The sequence below is a fragment of the Elaeis guineensis genome, chromosome 15 (assembly GCF_000442705.2).
Source record: "Elaeis guineensis isolate ETL-2024a chromosome 15, EG11, whole genome shotgun sequence".
NCBI classification, from domain to species: Eukaryota; Viridiplantae; Streptophyta; class Magnoliopsida; order Arecales; family Arecaceae; genus Elaeis; species Elaeis guineensis.
This window is the reverse complement of record NC_026007.2, coordinates 40533463-40551418: the sequence shown is the minus strand read 5'-3', so window position 1 is coordinate 40551418 and position 17956 is coordinate 40533463. Positions and strand designations below refer to the sequence as shown.

The 17956-nt window shown below is 34.9% G+C and overlaps 1 pseudogene; it reads right to left on the bottom strand.

The window, feature by feature from the left end:
• Window positions 1–13618: 13618 nt before the first annotated feature.
• On the bottom strand, window positions 13619–17624 carry LOC105035745 (zinc finger CCCH domain-containing protein 18-like; annotated as a pseudogene).
• Between the last annotated feature and the right edge of the window lie 332 nt (window positions 17625–17956).

Sequence of the window (17956 nt, the reverse complement as noted above, 5' to 3'; positions counted from 1 at the left end):
AGAAAGGTCCGGGCGTTCCTTCAGGATAACCTTCATTTCAGAGATCTTCCACAGACCCAATATTTGTTATGGAACAATTGACGATCAGAGGACCTTCTAGACAACGGCCTTGCGACACTTTTAGCAATGGGACTATCGTGTCTATGGAAAGAATGAAACAAAAGGTGCTTTAACTATCATGCATATCTTCCGCAAATGGTAGCCCTGCAAACAGCCAAAATATTCTGCTCATGGACAGAGCATATCAGTGCAGAGATTCCAGAATCTATTCAGAAAATCAGGAGCTTCTTGAAGAACATTCAGATTAAACCAGTGGGGGTATCTTAACAGGACACATCAGAAATGGCAGCAGCTCTGTTCAGTTAATGGTATCATCACACTTCAGTTGCTGGAAATTCAGCACAAATTTCATCAGCAAACAGATTATAGGAAAATCTGAAAATTAGTTAAGAGTGTCAGATGCATATGAACCCAAAGCAGGTTAACAGAACAAAAAATTCTTGGATGTGTGGACAACAAGAGTTGGATGAAAGGATGAAATATATAATCGATTTCAGGAAAATAGCACCCTAATTTCCCTCTCAGGATATTCCATGTCAGGTTGAGGGATTCTTTAGTGATCTTTTGGACTGCACTTCGTCATTAAGAGTATTGTTTCTACCGCATAGCTGGTCACAACTCGTATAAGAAAACAGGAATCGAATCAGCTCTGTTGAGATATTGACAAAGTTCAGATGTTGGTCTCCTATCTCCTATTTCAGTATCAGATAGATTCTAGAAAAGTACCAACACTATAATTTTGTAGAGAGGGTTGGATAACTTAGAGAACTATCAGCTGGTATGAGCGGATGGGACAATAGTACTCCGTAACCCACAACCCAGATAATCTATTTGTATGTAAATGTGCTTACATAACTATTGTATGCTCTTATTTTATCGAATACAACACCATATAGGTTAGGTTTTGCCTAACTCTTTCCATCAAAAAAAAAAAAACTTTATAAGAGGCTATCTTCCAAAAATAAAGAGTCCACATATTGATAGGACTCCCCATGTGCCTAAGAAGAAACATAGAAATCTATTGGAGTGGTCCGAAAGTATAGATTTGTGGATAAGAAAGTGGTGGAAATAATCTAAATTGCTTTTATATAAGAAAAATAATGCCTAAAGCCTCCTTTCTATCTAAACCCTAGTAATATATGAGTTCATATCCATGAAAAAACCCTTGCAAACTTTCCTATGCTCCACCATATGTATGAAAGTATATATGACATATGCACATCTTATCATGACAATTAAGCCTTGATATTCCCAAAATTGAAATCTTGCAATAATATTGCCTTGTTGGGGGGAAAACATCAAAGTTGTCTCAAAGCAGTTAAGAGGAGAGGATATCGAACATAAAGTGATTATGGAGATAGAAGGTTTTGAAAAGACGAGGCACTTGTGCATCATCCTCCTAAGTAAGAATGCAAATACAAGGTCATCTCCTAGAAAAAAAGAAGGCCAAAGTTGATATTGAAATTGTCATGCCCCCGACCCGGGATTGTGAGTCGAAGATCATGACAACTGCTGCATACTCATAAGAAACTCTTCCCATAAGCATGCAAGGCATCTCATCATAATATCATAAACAAACAGCTAAATAAATTTCAATATTTAATGATCAAACCTTAGTTCAAATAATAAATCAAAACTCAGTGTCCAAAAGAAAATTAGATGTTTGACAAAGTCAATATTAAAATAAAATCTTGCATCAATTCTGAAGAAATACTAAATCAAATAAAGCAAGCTAACTCCATCTCTAATCGTACTCCCAATGGAAATCCCGCATCATGCTAATTTTTTGAATCTGTAAAAAAAAATAAAAAACTCATCATGAGCTAAATGGCCTAGTAAGCAACGTATACCTTTAACTAAATAAATCAGGCAATAATGTTATATATATCAATTTACTGATAATAACATAATAAATATATGAGTTTAAGAATTCATATTTTAATTCATTGCACTATCAAATATTCATATATAAATCTTCAATTCATTTTAATTTCAAATTATGTTTGTCATCTTAAATTCATCAAATTTCTTATGCTCTTCTTATCAACCATGAACTATGACTATATTTTCTTTATGGCAGGATCATGATACCGCATATCTTCTTGCAATAAGCTGTGAATCATCTAACAGCAAAGTCCTTCGAAATCACTGATCTTGCTGGCGGTTTATCACTGATCTCGATGGCGACATGTCGCTGGTCTCGCTGGCGACATAAACTCTAAGGACAAATTAATTGCCAACGTATTAACCCCGATTGATGGTATCCTTTACATAGTCAGATTGTCAAGTCATATCATCTTTCAATTTCATATATTATTTCAGTAATAATATAAATAAATGATATTCAAATCAATCAATCGTATCATTCTTTATGATCATACATTATCGTAATTAATTTCAAAGAAAATATCTTCAATCATAGGCATATCATGAATTAATATGATTCAGAATTTATCAATTTATAATTTATTAAATAAATTTAGTAAAGATAAAATACTACTTATATCAAAAGCAATCCAAATTATGGATCCTATAAATTCTGAAAATCTTCTTCTGAACCTGGTATGTCAAAATATCATATTTTGATCAAAATTTCATCATAATTAAAATAAAATTTCTAAAATCCAACATCCCCATATAGATTGACTAGGTGGTAGCATCCAAGATTTTTGATTAGTCCATCTAAGCTATTAAAGAAAAACCCTTCTTCTTTACTACTTTTTTTTTAATCCATCAATCCTAATAGGGAACCAGAGAGAAAAAGAAGAGGGAAGATGGAAGAGAGAGAGAGAGAGCAGAGAGAGAAAGTCTCTCTCTCTTTTTTTCTTTTCCTTCTTTTTCTTTTCTTTTTTTTTTCTTTTCTCTTTTCCTCCTCTCTTCTTCTTCCTTCGTTTAAACAGAATAGGGGACCGTGGTCCCCCTTCTTCTCCATCCCCATCTTGTGGAGGTCTCATTGGAATGGTGAGTGGGGGTTCAACCCAGGGTGGCGTAGTCATGGCTCCACGTTCGAGTGCTCCCCGATGATGGACGATGCCAAAAAACTCAAGAACAAGGACAATCGAAATAGGGGTTTCAAGATTTGATTTTTTTCTCCAAAAATCAACAGATAAAATCCAAAACTCTCGGCTAAATTCTAGAAGAAATCAAAAAGGAGGTTTCTTAAAGGATTACCTGGGTTATTAAGGATCTTTAGACTACAAATTTGTCGGCACAACACCTTCAAACCGAAAGCAAGGAGGGAAGAACATGGAAGAAAATCAGGAAGAAGAAGAATTTTCGATGATTCATGGCCAAGGAAGGGAGGGGGCTTTTGTTTTATAGAGGAGGGTTTAGGGTTTCGCTTGGATTCGATCTCCTTATTAGGGTAGAAAGAAGACTTTCAACGGGAGTCTTCTTCCTCCTGTTAATTCCTCTATTTTTTTTTTAGATTGGGCTTGGGCTTAGGGCTTGGGCTTGGGTCATAACATTCTTCACCCCTAAAAGAAATTTCATCTTCGAAATTTTTTCTACCTACAGTCTTAAAGAGCTAGGGATATTTCTTCATCATTTCTTCCTCTAGTTCCCAAGTGGCTTCTCCTTCCGAATGTCGACTCCATTATACCTGACATAAGGAATGTTATGACACCTTAGCACTTTACGATCCACGATCCGTACTGGATATTCTTTGTATGATAGATCTTTTCTAGCTTGCAAGGTTCAAGTTCCACGATGTGACTTGGGTCTGGTAGATATTTCTTCAACATAGAAACATAAAAAACATCATGCACTCTAGCAAGTGAAGGTGGTGAGGTAAGTCTATAAGCTACCTCATCAATTTTTTCCAAAATCTCGAATGGATCCACATATCTGAAATTCAATTTGCCACAAATGCCAAATCTTGAGATTCTTTTTGAAGGAGATACTTTAAGAAATACATGGTTAAGAATTTGAAATTCTAATTTTCATCTCCTATTATCTGCATAATCTTTTCTGCTTATTTTATGCTATCCGAAGTTGCTCTTTAATTAATTAAATTTTCTCGATTGCTTATTGAACAAGTTCGGGACCCAATATTCTTTGCTCGCCAACATCATCCCAGTGAATTAGTGATCGACATCTTCTACCATATAATGCTTCATAAGGTGCCATACCAATGCTAGCTTGATAACTATTATTATAAGCAAACTCAATCAAAGATAGATGCTCATCCCATGAACCTTTCATATCTAAAATACAAGTTCTCAACATATCTTCTAAGATCTGAATAGTTCTCTCTGACTGGCCATCAGTCTATGGATGAAAGGCTATACTGAAGTTTAATTTTGTTCCTAATACTTTCTGTAAGCTCTTCCAAAATTATGATACAAATATGATGTCTCGATCCGATGCAATGGTCATTGAAATTTCAAGTAGCCTTACTATTTCTTTCATATATAATTTTGCTAGTCTTTCCAAAGCAAACTCAACTCTAATTGGTAGAAAATGCACAGACTTTGTCAATCGATCCATAATCACCCAGGCTACATCACTATTACTTAGAGTCTTAGATAGTCCAGTTACAAAATCCATAGTGATATGTTCTCACTTCCATACTGGAATATCAAGGGATTGGAGTAGTCCTGCGAGTTTCTAATATTCAGCTTTAACTTGTTGATACACCAAATATTGAGCCATAAATTGAGTGAACTCTCTCTTCATGTTATTCCACCAATATATTTCTTTTATGTCTCTATACATCTTAGTACCTCTCGGATGGACTGTATAACAGATCTAATGGACTTTCTGAAGTATTTCTTGTTTGAGTACTGAATCATTGGGTATGCAAATTCTATTTTCAAACCTTAATGAAGCATCATCATGTATCTTGAATTTGGATTGAACACCAGCTTCCACTGAATCCCTTATTTTCATTAATTGTGGATCATCATTCTGGATGACTTTAATTCTTTCAATAAGTGTTGGTTGAATTCTTATGTTGGCTAATCGTACTACTGAGTTATATACTCGAATATCTAATTTCAATATTCTTATATCCTCCAATATTTGGCATTGATGTGTGATTAAAATAGCCAAATTTCTTATGAATTTTCTACTAAGAGCATCAGTAACAACATTAGCTTTCCCAAAATGATAATGAATTGTTAAATCATAATCCTTCAACAGTTCTAACCACCTTCTTTGTCTCATATTTAGTTACTTCTACATAAAAATATATGTCAAACTCTTATGATCGGTAAACACTTCACACTGCACACTGTATAAATGATGTCTTTAGATTTTTAGGGCAAAAATCATGGCTGCTAACTCTACATCATGTGTCAGATAATTCTATTTATATGGCTTCAATTGTCTTGAGGCATAAGCCACTGCCTTACTATGTTGCATCAATACACAGCTAAGTCCCTTTTTAAATGTATCACTATATATTGTGAATCCTTCATTTCCTATTGGTATAGTAAGGATAGAGGCTGAAACTAATCATTATTTTAACTTTTGAAAACTTTATTCACAATCCTCAATCCACTCAAATTTAATCCCTTTTTTAGTAAGATGAGTCAAAAGTGCAGCTATATGGGAGAATCCTTCCACAAATCATCTGTAATAACCTATCATTCTTAGAAACTCTGAATCTCAAAAATATTTATGGGTCTATTCCACTATACCACAGCTTTTACTTTTGTTGGATCCATAGAAATTTTATCTTTAGACATGATGTGTCCCAAAAATGCTATTTTGTCCAACCAAAATTTTTACTTCTTTAATTTGGCATAAAGCTTCTCTTTCCTTAAAATTTATAGTACACACCACAAATGTTCCTCAGGTTTCAATTTGCTTCTTGAATATACCAAGATATCATCAATAAATACAATAATAAATTTATCAAAATAGGATTTGAATATTCTGTTCATTAAATCCATGAAGGTTACTGGAGCATTGGTTAACCCAAATGGCATCACTAAAAATTCATAGTGTCCATAATGAGTTCTAAATGCAGTCTTTGGTATATCTTCTGCTTTGATTTTTAATTGATGATATCCTAAATGAAGATCAATTTTAGAAAAAACTTATGCACCTTGCAACTAATTAAACAAATCATCAATTTGAGGCAAAGAATACTTATTTCTGATAATCTCATTCAACTCCCTATAGTCGATACAAAGTCTCGTACTTTTATTTTTTTTTTTCACAAACAAAACTGGAGCTCCCTAAGGAGATACACTGGATCTTATAAAATTCTTATCCAACAAATCTTGTAACTGATCTTTTAACTCCTTCAACTCCATAGGAGGCATTCAATAAGGGGCTTTAGAAATCAAACTGGCATTAGGTGCCAACTCAATGGTAAATTCAATTTCTCTGTTCAGTGGTAGTCCAGGTAAATCATCAATGAATACATCTAAAAATTTATTCACAATAGGAATATCCTGTAACCTCAATTCATCATGTTCTATATTTTTTATCGATACTAGATAACATCTACATCCCTTTCTTAGCATTTATCTAGCTTGCACAAATGAAATGATACGTGGAGAGATGATTTCTATACTTCCATCAAAACTGAATACTAATTCACCTGGTATTTAAAAGTTCACTCTCTTTTCATGACAACCTACAAAGGCATGATAAGTAGCAAGCCAATCCATTCCTAAAATGACATCAAAATCATGCATATCCAGGACCATCAAATCTACTGATAATTCTCTTTCTCATATTCTGATACTACATGACTTGCACATAGTTTCGGTACTCAAAATACCACCTACTGATGTCTCAACATATAATTTAGTTTTCATAGATTCACATATTATATCATGTTATCTAATAAAAGTAGTGGATATAAAGGAATGTGTAGCACCAGAATTAAACAAAATAGAAGCATAGATACCAAACATAGGAATAGCACTTATCACCATAGTATTGGAGGCCTGAGCATCCTGTTGCATAAGTGCATAAACTCTTCCTTGAGTTTTTGGCTTTTGACCTCCATCTTTTGTTTGAGTGGATCTATTCTGGTTTCTCTAGGGGTAATCTACAATTTTGTGTCCCTTCTGTCCACAGCTAAAATATGAACCAGTATTCCATTGGCAATTAGAAGACTCTTAATCTCTTCGATTGCATCTTGAATATCTACCCACCTCATTCTCACAATTCTTATCATTTGTTGGCTTCTTTGCTGGACCCTTATTATTCTAATTTCATCCTTGTATTTCACCAAACCTATTTCTCTTCTTCTGATTCCATTCTCTCTCAGCATGTGCTTCATTAATCTCTCTCTTAATTATTAAAGCTTTATTCACAACTGAGGCATAAGTAGTTAACTCATAAGGTATGACTTATTTTTTAATTTTCATCTTCAACTCTGTTTCAAATTTATGTACTCTATCTTGTTGAATTTTAACTAATCTTGGAACAAACTTGGCTACCTCCATGAATTTAGCTTCATACTCTGCAACGGATCTGTTTTCTTATTTCAAATGAATGAACTCTTGCTCTTTCTATATTCTGACACTTCGAAGAAAATACTTATCAAAAATTTATCCCGAAATCTCTCCTATGTGAGTGGTATCCTATCATGTTCATATTTTTGTTCAAGTATCCACCACCAGTTATATACCTCACCTTGTAATAGATATGCTGCGTAGCAGATCTTCTCATCATCATGGCACTCTTGCATGACAAATGCCTTTTCTATCTCCATAATTCAGTTGTCAGCTTCTAGTGGATCGATGGTCCCTTTGAAGGCTGGAGGAGCTAGCTTCTTAAACTCCACGATGTTGTTCTCTGCATTGGATATTCTCCATGTTCATATGTCGGTGGAGGATGCTGATGTGGCTGTGCATGTTCTTATATTTGTTATTGTTGAAGCAACTATTGCTGTGTTTGCACTACTCCAACTAGGGTCTGCATTAACTGGGTCATGTTCGGCTCTTCCTGCACCATTGGAGTATTTCCAGTAGGATTAATAATTTCCTCTTACTGAGAGATGCCACTATTCAGTTGGGGAGTGTTATCACCAAGCGGGTTCGATGTCTTTCCTGCAGCTCCTTAAGTATTCTTCATTCGTCATGGAGGCATATTGACCTATGTCAAATTGGAATGATAACTTATCCTTAATAAAGATATAAACTTATTTAAGGTAGGTCAGATCATAATCATCATAAACTAACATCTCAATATCCCTAATATCTACCCATCACTCACTCATTCTATTCTATATGTCTTTATCTATCTACTTATGCTCTGATACCATATAAATTATCATGCCCCTGACCTAAGATTGTGAGTCGAAGGTCATGACAATCACTGCATACTCATAAGAAACTCTTCCCATAAGCATGCAAGGCATCTCATTATGATATCATAAACAAACAGCTAAATAAATTTCAATATTTAAGATCAAATCTAAGTTCAAATAATAAATCAAAACTCAGTGTCCAAAAGAAAAATAAATGTTTGACAAAGTCAATATTTAAAATAAAATATTACATCAATTCTGAAGAAATTTTAAATCAAATAAAACAAGCTAACTCCATCTCTAATCGCACACCCAATAGAAATCCCACATCATGCTAATTTTTTGAATCTACAAAAGAAAATAGAAAACTCATATAAACAAGGAAGAAGAAGAGGAAGAGGAAGAGGAGAAAGGAAAGGGTGGTGGCGTCTGTGAGGCACTATAGTGTAGCCAACCACCCGACGGTGGTCAAGCAAGAAATGGTCAATGGTAGGTGACTGGCCAAGTTCAACACCAATAAAAAAATTAAATAAGGGACTTTGGCTTGCTAGATTTGCCCATCATCTTGTTCATTAGTGGCCATGCTCTCACCACAAAGGATCATGGATGATCAAGGCTTGGCAAAGGTACATCAACCAAAAAATAGCCATTGTGGTGGTTAGAAAAGGGTGAAAGGAATAAAGAAAAGAAGGGTGGAATAGAGGATTTTATCCTTGATTGTTTTCTGGCAAAATTGAGGCATGCAACCATGATTTAAATTTTAAGGAAGCAAAGGAAAGAAAAGGAAGGAAGATCAAGGCATACCTTGGCTTCGATGAGCTCTACAGCCCCAATTTTCTGATAGGCATGGTGAAAGGGAGCCACAAACTCGAGGGGAAAAGAAGGGAGAAAGAAGAAGAGATGGAGGAAGTTCTCAAAGGCAAAGGTCATAGAGGAGAGGCAATGTCCTTTTATAGAAGAGCTTAGGATTTGGTGGCCTCTAGGTCTCCAATTTCTTCTCAGAGTGCTTGAAGATCATAGATAGAAACAAGAGTCCCAATGGGAGTCTTTCTCCTATCATGCATGAAGCATGCCTAGTTTTAATAGTATTGGGTTATAGGTAGGTCTGGCCGATCAAGTATACCAGATCATTTCACTGAGATTCACAGTAGTAAAAAAAAATAAATAAACTTTTTTTGCTCCTTAATATTTTCATCCTCACTAGATAACACGTCCAATTATTTTTTTCCCTCACCATAAAAGTACAAACTAAAATATGGAAAGTGAAAACACAATAGGTTAGGAGGTCAATGAAAGATGATGAGGATTCATATACTAAAAGATAGGAGTCTCTAAAATCTTATGCACATTTAGCAACAAAAATAAAAATATTAAATATTAAATAAAAATAAAAAATAAAAACAAAAATGGGAGATAGAGATTCAAGATGGCTAAGATTGCTAGAGAGCATGTGAGAGCGTGTTATATGAAAAATAAGGTTATTGTAGAGTACCAATGGGAGATAAAAATAAATTTGGAGTACAAACATGAGTGAATACTTGTCTCTCCCCTCTTGGTTAGGAAGCCAATGAAGGAGGATGAGGTTTCATATTCTATAGGTTAGGAGTCTCTAAGCTTCGATGCACATTTGGTAACAAAAAATTTTAAAAAAATATTAAATCAAAAACAAAAATGAAAAACAAAAATGGGAGATAGAGATTCAAGGTGGCTAAGATTGTTAGAGAGCGAGAGAGTGAGTGTGTTAGATGAAAAATAAGGTTATCGTATGATACTATTATGAGAGATAAAAATAAATTTGGAGTACAAATGTCCATTGAATGTAGGATTGGGATACAAAAGAGGGGATTGAAATTTTTTCATGTTTTGTTTTCAATACTACCTATGCTGACTTCTACAAAAAGAAAAAAAAAAAACTATGTTGATCATTGTAATAAAATTTCTCATAATCAAATAATATTTCCTTCACGGATGAATTTGACAAATCCAAAAGAAGCCAAATTCTCTTTCTAATAAAGTATGGATTTGTAGTAAAATATTAAATTCCATCTTATAATTGTTGTCGCAACATGTAATTTTCAAATTGCATTGGCATTTTGGTTAGAAAAAAGAATGACACAGCCTAATATAAACAAGTAGGATTATGGAACAGACATTTTCTTTTTTCTTTCTTTTTTTCTTTTTTTGTTTTTTTTTTTTTTTGGTATGACACTTTGGAAATGATTTGATTGCATCAAACTTTTAAAAGCACTTTATCAAATAAACAATACAGGATTTTGCAAAATGTTGTGAAATAATTTGGTTATATTAAGAGGAAAGACTAAAAATTACATAAAGTCTACTAGGAAAACATATAAACATGAATTTTATTAGCTCTAAGTGGACCATTTTGATTTTACTAGATTGTACAAAGTCCTTTGCAATTAAGGGTGGCAATCCAAGGCTCGACATGCCCAGACAGCCCAAACTCAATCTAGGATACATATGGATTCGGCATAATTAGTTCATATCACAAGCAGGTTGATCCTACCAACCCATTTATTAAATAGGTTAGTTTTAAATCGGAAGTCTTAATCTGTTTACCCGAGTTCCACCTATGGTTGGACTCATTAAAATCTATTTGACTATTATAAAGATATGTCTTAAGTTTTGGGGCCTTGGATTAGAGATAATAATCTAGGATCCAACCTATCAATCTGATACGGACATAACATGAGATAATTAGGTACATAGGGTTTGCATGACTATGGTTGGACCTATTTAAAATCCATTTGACTAATAGAATGAAAAGAATAAAGGTTTGAGAGCCTTGGATTAGAGGTATTAATCCATGACCCAACCTAAAAACCTAATATGGACATACGATAAGATAATCAGGTTGCCCATGTCCAGCTGAATTAACAACTTATTGTGGAGCCGATTAAGTTGACTTGTTTATTAAATAGATTGTACATGTTGGGCTATCGAATAGGTTAGATTCATGTTTTGATTTTCAATTCATTTAGTAAATGGATCGAGTTCATGTTGACGATCTTTCTTCTATTGAATAATTTTAATATCCTTTTTGCATTTTTTATGATTTCTAGAAAAGGTTCAAAGAGACTTGTATAATTAATATAATAATTTAAAATCTTCAAAATATAATGCCATATTAAATAATTAATATAAGGAGAGTTGTATTTAATGAAGTCCATTTGTTCAAGACGTGGTTGGAATTTGTAGGTTTTGAGCTAAAACCATATTCACGTGCTGTCTTGGCGTAGCACGACTGGCTGTTCTATATCCAATCCATAATTAACTTTTTAATCATTCTCCTATTTTATTTACATTAATGACGGGTTTCAACTCACATCAATAGGCTTGCCCTCTAGAGGCCTATAACAGAGATTATTGCTAATAAGGGGCTCTATAGAAAGGGCTGAAGTCGAGGGTTATTCACATAGATAAGCCATTAACATTTGCTGTTAGCATGGACAGCGAGCCCTATGAAATGGGGTAGTCCTTTGGTTCATGCCTCTGCAAAATAGTGCTTGTGGTGGGAGGTTTCATGATGTAGTCAGGATCCAGGCCAGTGCCAACATCATTAAAAATTAACTTTATATATGTAAGGAACAATGGGTTTTCCTTTTTGTTTTTTTTTCAAAAAAGCAATGCCAACTGTACCAACAACATGGTGAGATAACTAGAAAAAAAAATTCAAAAAAAAAGTAGATAAAGATAATATGACAGGAAATGGAGAGCTAACCCAACAGTTAGGGACAGCAGTTAGGCAGATTTTTTTTGGATATATAATCCATTCCAAATCTTAATAGGATCTGTTTAGTGTATCCTAATAAGGTTTAGGATTTAAAACTAAAATCTATGTGGGTTTGAGATGGATTTGAGATTTATCCCTCTTATACCCCCTATCCAAATCTGATTATATATATATATATATATTATAATTTTTTATAAAATATATCCTTATAATATGTAGACAACATAGCAACCATATTTTCATAAATAGATTGACAATTTATTATACCATTTACACTCTTATATATGGTAAGACCTTTTCCCACATTGGTTGATCATTTCTTTTTCTTTTCACTTGGAAGGAGAGTACCCGAGGGAGATTGGAGTGGTTTTTGAGGTTTCGGCTGGGGTTTTCGCTCAAACATATGGGATTTTGTGCGAGTTGTGGAGGTGTGAGTTGGTCCCTTAAGGTTTTGAGAGCTTAATCTTGGTAGAAGCATGATACTTTGTAGGGTTTGCAGATTCTTGATTGGAAGGATTCTTTTTTGGTTACAAAAATTTTCACTTTTTGGAGTTTTCTTCTATGATAATATGAATATGAATGAGGGTTAATCTGGTGGTTTGGGTAGCCAGTGGGTACACCAATTTTAAATGGGTTGGGTTTGGGATTTATAGTTAATTTCATAATCGAGTTTGGGATGGGTCAGTAGTAAGATTTTAAATGGATTCAGATACAGGCAAGGCAAATCTTGTGGGTATCCTACCCATTGCCATCCCATCCAACATCTTAAATTATGGAAAAAGAATGTTTAAGATGTTTTCATGCTTTTCAGGCATAAATTAACACTTTGGCCAACCACATGCCCTCTAATTAACTGAAAGAATTTTAGAAAGAATCATGCAATAAAGTTGGCATCAGAGCAACATTACGCATCAAATAATAAACACAGACACAAGGAAAACATAAAGACAAGTACACAAACGTCAATAAGAATTGGATACTGAAAGACATAACATGCATGGAGTACACATCAAGGAGCAAATATAACAATGCAAAACAAAGTTCACAGAAATATTAACTGTTGGCTGCAGCTCACAACAATGATGGGATTCTCCACTGCTTTAGCCAAAGAGATCAACAAAACAAGTATGACATCGAAAATGACCAATTCAAAAGTCAAATCTTCAATCAACACTTGATTTATAAAATAAGAAAACATCTCTGCTTACATATAGAACTAGATCATGATATTCTACATCTTCAGTGAAATAAATTTCGTGTACGTAAAAGTGATTGAACAACTTCTATCTGATCTTTGAACTATTTATATTCGCAGATTACTCCTTTCCAATAGAGTTCACTAGATTATTGTGGTACACTAACTAGGTGACTTTCCTTGGATCCTTCGTATCATCTTTGGTGCTTTCTTCACAAGCATCAAGTGGAGGAAACTCCTGCCGCAGTGGTTGATGGGTATATAGAACTTGTCCAGGAGCCTTTCAATGGTCAAGAGAGGGGGAGAGAAAAAGAAAAAAAATTCTGGATCAATTTGTAACAGTCTGGTATACAATATTCTTCCTCTGCAATCTACCATCCGTGCTGTTGTTTGTCTATAAAACACTGAATATGCTGCTTCCTACACAATGTAATGCATCTGCAAGCTCTATATGGCCACTGCAAAGGTGAATATAAGTGCAATGTAAACTTAAGAGCAACAGTGCTGATTTTATATAGTGTACTACTACATGATAGCAGCAAGATCTGGTTTGTAAATTTAAAGAGGTGCCCCAGTAAAATATAAAGGGAAAGAGCAAGATGCATCAGCTACAAATGTAGGAAAAGATTAGGATCATTAAATTTGGTTGTCAAATGATGCCTCCCTGATCTCAAACAATTCAATAAAACAATGCAATAAAGTATCCCACTGTGGAATGCAAGAGGGATATACACATTATAGCTCAGAGCAAGTCCAAACAATGTTGATATGAGTCACCATAAATAATGTTCCCAACTGACAACAATACATTTTCTAAACCCAATTCATGGTCCAAATCCAAAAACACATTATCAGAATAAAAGGAAAAGAAATGGCAAAGAATCCCAATTTGATGGGAGAATCAAGGCGAAATTATTGAGATATTTACATATCATCCTTAAACTTATTATCTACTCTTTTTGCTCACCTATCTTGCTCACTGTAGTTGATGCCTGTCTGTCTTATAGAGCCTTTGTTTCGAACATAAACTGCCAATGAAGAAAATGATCTACATGATCATTACACAAAAAAGTATTTGATGGAGAGACAGTAAACACTTCTAAGAAAGCCGAATTTTATTTTTGAGAAATAAACAAATCTTTTTCTTTTTGGGCTTCCACCTTCTGGAATGTTTTGTTCAACAATCCTACGACAACCGTTGGACTGTGGCATTGGAAGCTCAGGGAGAAGCTGCAGGTTAAGGAGGCGTCTTCTCTCAAGTTCAATTGCATATTCATGCTCTTCAATCAGTTGCTTTTTTAAAGGACTAGAATCATGACAAACCCTTGACACTGAAAGAGGTGGAGAATTTATTCATATTTTAGAGCTACTCATGGGCTTGAATCCCATCTCCCCAAAAAAAACAAAAAAACAAAAAAAAAAGGATAAATACAGAAAGAAAGAAGGGATTATCAAATCTATAAAGATAGCAATTATGGACAAATATGCGAATCCTACTCACCTGCATTAATATCCGGATGCATTTCAAGAAATTGGTAAGATCCTGAAAGCCCCATTTTTTCAGCATGCATTCTGCCAAAAAGAAAAAAAAGAAAAGAAAAGAAAAAGAGAAATCCAAATCATCAAAAAGAAAATTAGAAATGGGGAAAATAGGTATGATTAGATTTACAACCCTAACTCCCAAAGGTGACTATTGTTTTCATGACAACACCACATGCTTCAGAAAACATTATAAGTATTTGTTACCCAGTAATCAAAACCTGAATTGAATGCTGACAATCTGACATATAATCAAAAGAAGAATCATCCTTCTGCGCAACTCATGACATTATAGAAAATGTTCAAAATTAATGATTTAATAAAAACCTGAAATTCATCCTTAAAAATAAATGCATTGTTCTGCCAAATTATAGATGACTTAGAATTTGAAGTCTTAGAATCACCAATTACAATGGATGTACATAATACGTATCACATGAAAGCCTATGGCTCAATTAGATTTACAAACACAAACATACACGAGCAACATATGATGCTAAGAAGATTCTACAGGATTCTAGGAATGCAAGATGGTGAGGCTGCAGGCAGTACTCAGATGTCATCCTTGTAATGCAGAAGACACGTGATGATTTATGGACATGGTGAAGAACATACTACTACTTATTCATCTCAGGGGCTTATTTACTGGTTTGATATGAAAAATTAAAAATTTATGTGATGCTGGCCTTGATATTGGATTGAAAGTTCAACAATTACCAAGGGCACTTTACAGTGACCGGGTTTCAAGCTGTCACTCAACTGTAGCAAATCCCAGGATGTTTAGTCACCATGCATGGCTTTTCACCATGTGAATCTCATGAAACTTTCCCAAGAGAATCACTTCAAACAACTAGTGGCCATACTAATAGATCAGTGGGCATGCCTACATTTCTGCGCTCATCGTAGCTGTGGGTTCACTTGAATATATTTTGAGTTTGCCTTGTTATTCTGGGTTAACTAGGTCTACATATGCTTCTGTAGACATCTTATAGTTGGGAACTTGGACAGCATAGTGGACAAAGATGACATTGAAGACCTATTTCCTTTAAATAGTAATGGAAGATTGAAGGAAAAAAAAAAAGCTGACCAATAAAATCCAGAATAAGTAATAGAAGATAGACTAACCTTGATACCATGCTAATCTAACAAAAGTGGGTTGTTCTTCCATTAAAGAATGGTATTATCATGAAAGCAGAGACAGATCAAGTAGAGTGATCATGGATACTGACCTGTCAGTAAGTTTGATTTTTCTACATAGGGCTTAGCCAGAACCCAGCATCCACAAATCAAATGAGGTTGTCCCATCACTAAAATAAGTTGTGCGGTTTCCGGGTGGTAGAAGCTCACAAAACCAAACATTCGTTTCGTGGTATTTGCACACCACGAACCGGACCATACTTGCTGATCACAGAGAAAAGGTAGTACACTAAAACTTGGCAAACTTGTTTCATTATTTAAGCCTTTTCAAGAAGAAGAGGAGGAGAATACCTGAAGTAGTTTACAACATCTTCATTAGTGAATTTGCTTTCAGCTCGGAAAGTAATATAAATCCAGCCGAGTGATTCTCCTAGATCACTTCCCTCATTCCTGTACTCCAAGTAATGTGGAGCCTCTTCCGCTAGTGCCACTGCAAGCTCTCCATATGGTCTGCAACTAAATTATGACCACAATTAATGGAGATTTAAAAAGGCAAAAAAAAAAAGGTGAAAAAGTTATACTGTGTTTCACTAGGATATAGGTTTCTCGTCCACAAGAATTGAAGTGGAACACCATTTATCTAGGCAGGATTTGTTGCGGGAGGAGGGCACCTTTAATCCCACATCGGTTGTTAGTCAAGGAATAGTCAAGAAAGACTCTGATTTATTTGGAATGGAACTTTTTCTCTCTCTTAAGACATCTTTTAAAGGTTAAAACCATGAGGCTCAAAATGGCCAGAGTCCACTGAAGCCCAAAGACAGCCAAAGCCCAAGCAAATAATACCTCACAAATGCAGAAGTACTAAGAAGCAAATAATACCTCACACATGCAGAAGTACTGAGAAACAACCATGAGAGAGCAAAGAGGTACCTATCTGTAAGCCGAATACTTTTTAGTTGGGCAAGCAACCGTATCAAGCTGAAACTAGCATTCACATGCCGCTGGCTGTCGCTAAGGTACACCTCAGGCTGAAGCAACTTCCCATAATTTTGAAGATACAATATGGGTAATGTGGCTAAAGAAACAGGCAACCCCATCCTTGATTTTAAGAGCTCCATGATCTCCATTTCGAACTCCTCCAGGGACCCAGGCTGAATGGCCTGGTCTTGATTACTTAACTCATTAATATTTGCAATATGGTTACAGGATAATCCATCAGACATGATCTGACCAAGAGAGAACCTACAGCTCATTCTATTCTCACAGTAACCCATATTTAAAAAATGACAAGGCTTGATAGAGAATTCTTGCAAACCTCCACCTGGTGCTGCCTCCGGGTAGTGATCACTGCTGGATGAATTGTGCCCCAAGAGGTTTGCAGCATTTAACTGTTCACTGAAGCTGATAAACTCTCCATGGCGATGGAAGTCTCCAATAAAGTCAGCATATGGAGGCAGAAGGTCAAAATTGTTGACAGGTGGTTCGATTGGCTGATCAGGAAGAGCATGCATAGGATTCAAAGTGTGGGGCTTCGAAGATGATAAGAGATAAGCTTTGGCTTCATTGATCAGATCAAGAATCTTCATATCAGTTCCACAGGCATACTCCATGATTTCTTGATGGCTATGCTTCAAAAGAAGATAGCCGATGATCTTGGTGGCATTCCCCGGCTCGAGATCTTGGATTCGGCTGAGTAAAATTTTTGTATTTTCGGTGACATCCATTGTTGATTGCTTGTCTCTTCAAATACCAAACAAAAGGAAGAGAAGATAAAGAAGAGAGTAAGTGAACATTCTTTCTAGACAAATATGAAAGCAACAACAGTTGTTACATAAAACAACAGAACTACATGGACTGCAGAAATTATAAATATTTTTTTCAGAGCAGAGCTTAACAAGCTTGTGTGACAAAAAATAAGCCAAGCAAATTTTACATGAAAGCAGTAGTGATAACATTAAATATAAAAAATCCAAACTGTGCTAACTCTGGAAAGTAACAGATCTGGCAGAGCAATGAGCTTTTTATCTAAAAGATAGAAACATAACACCACAATCAC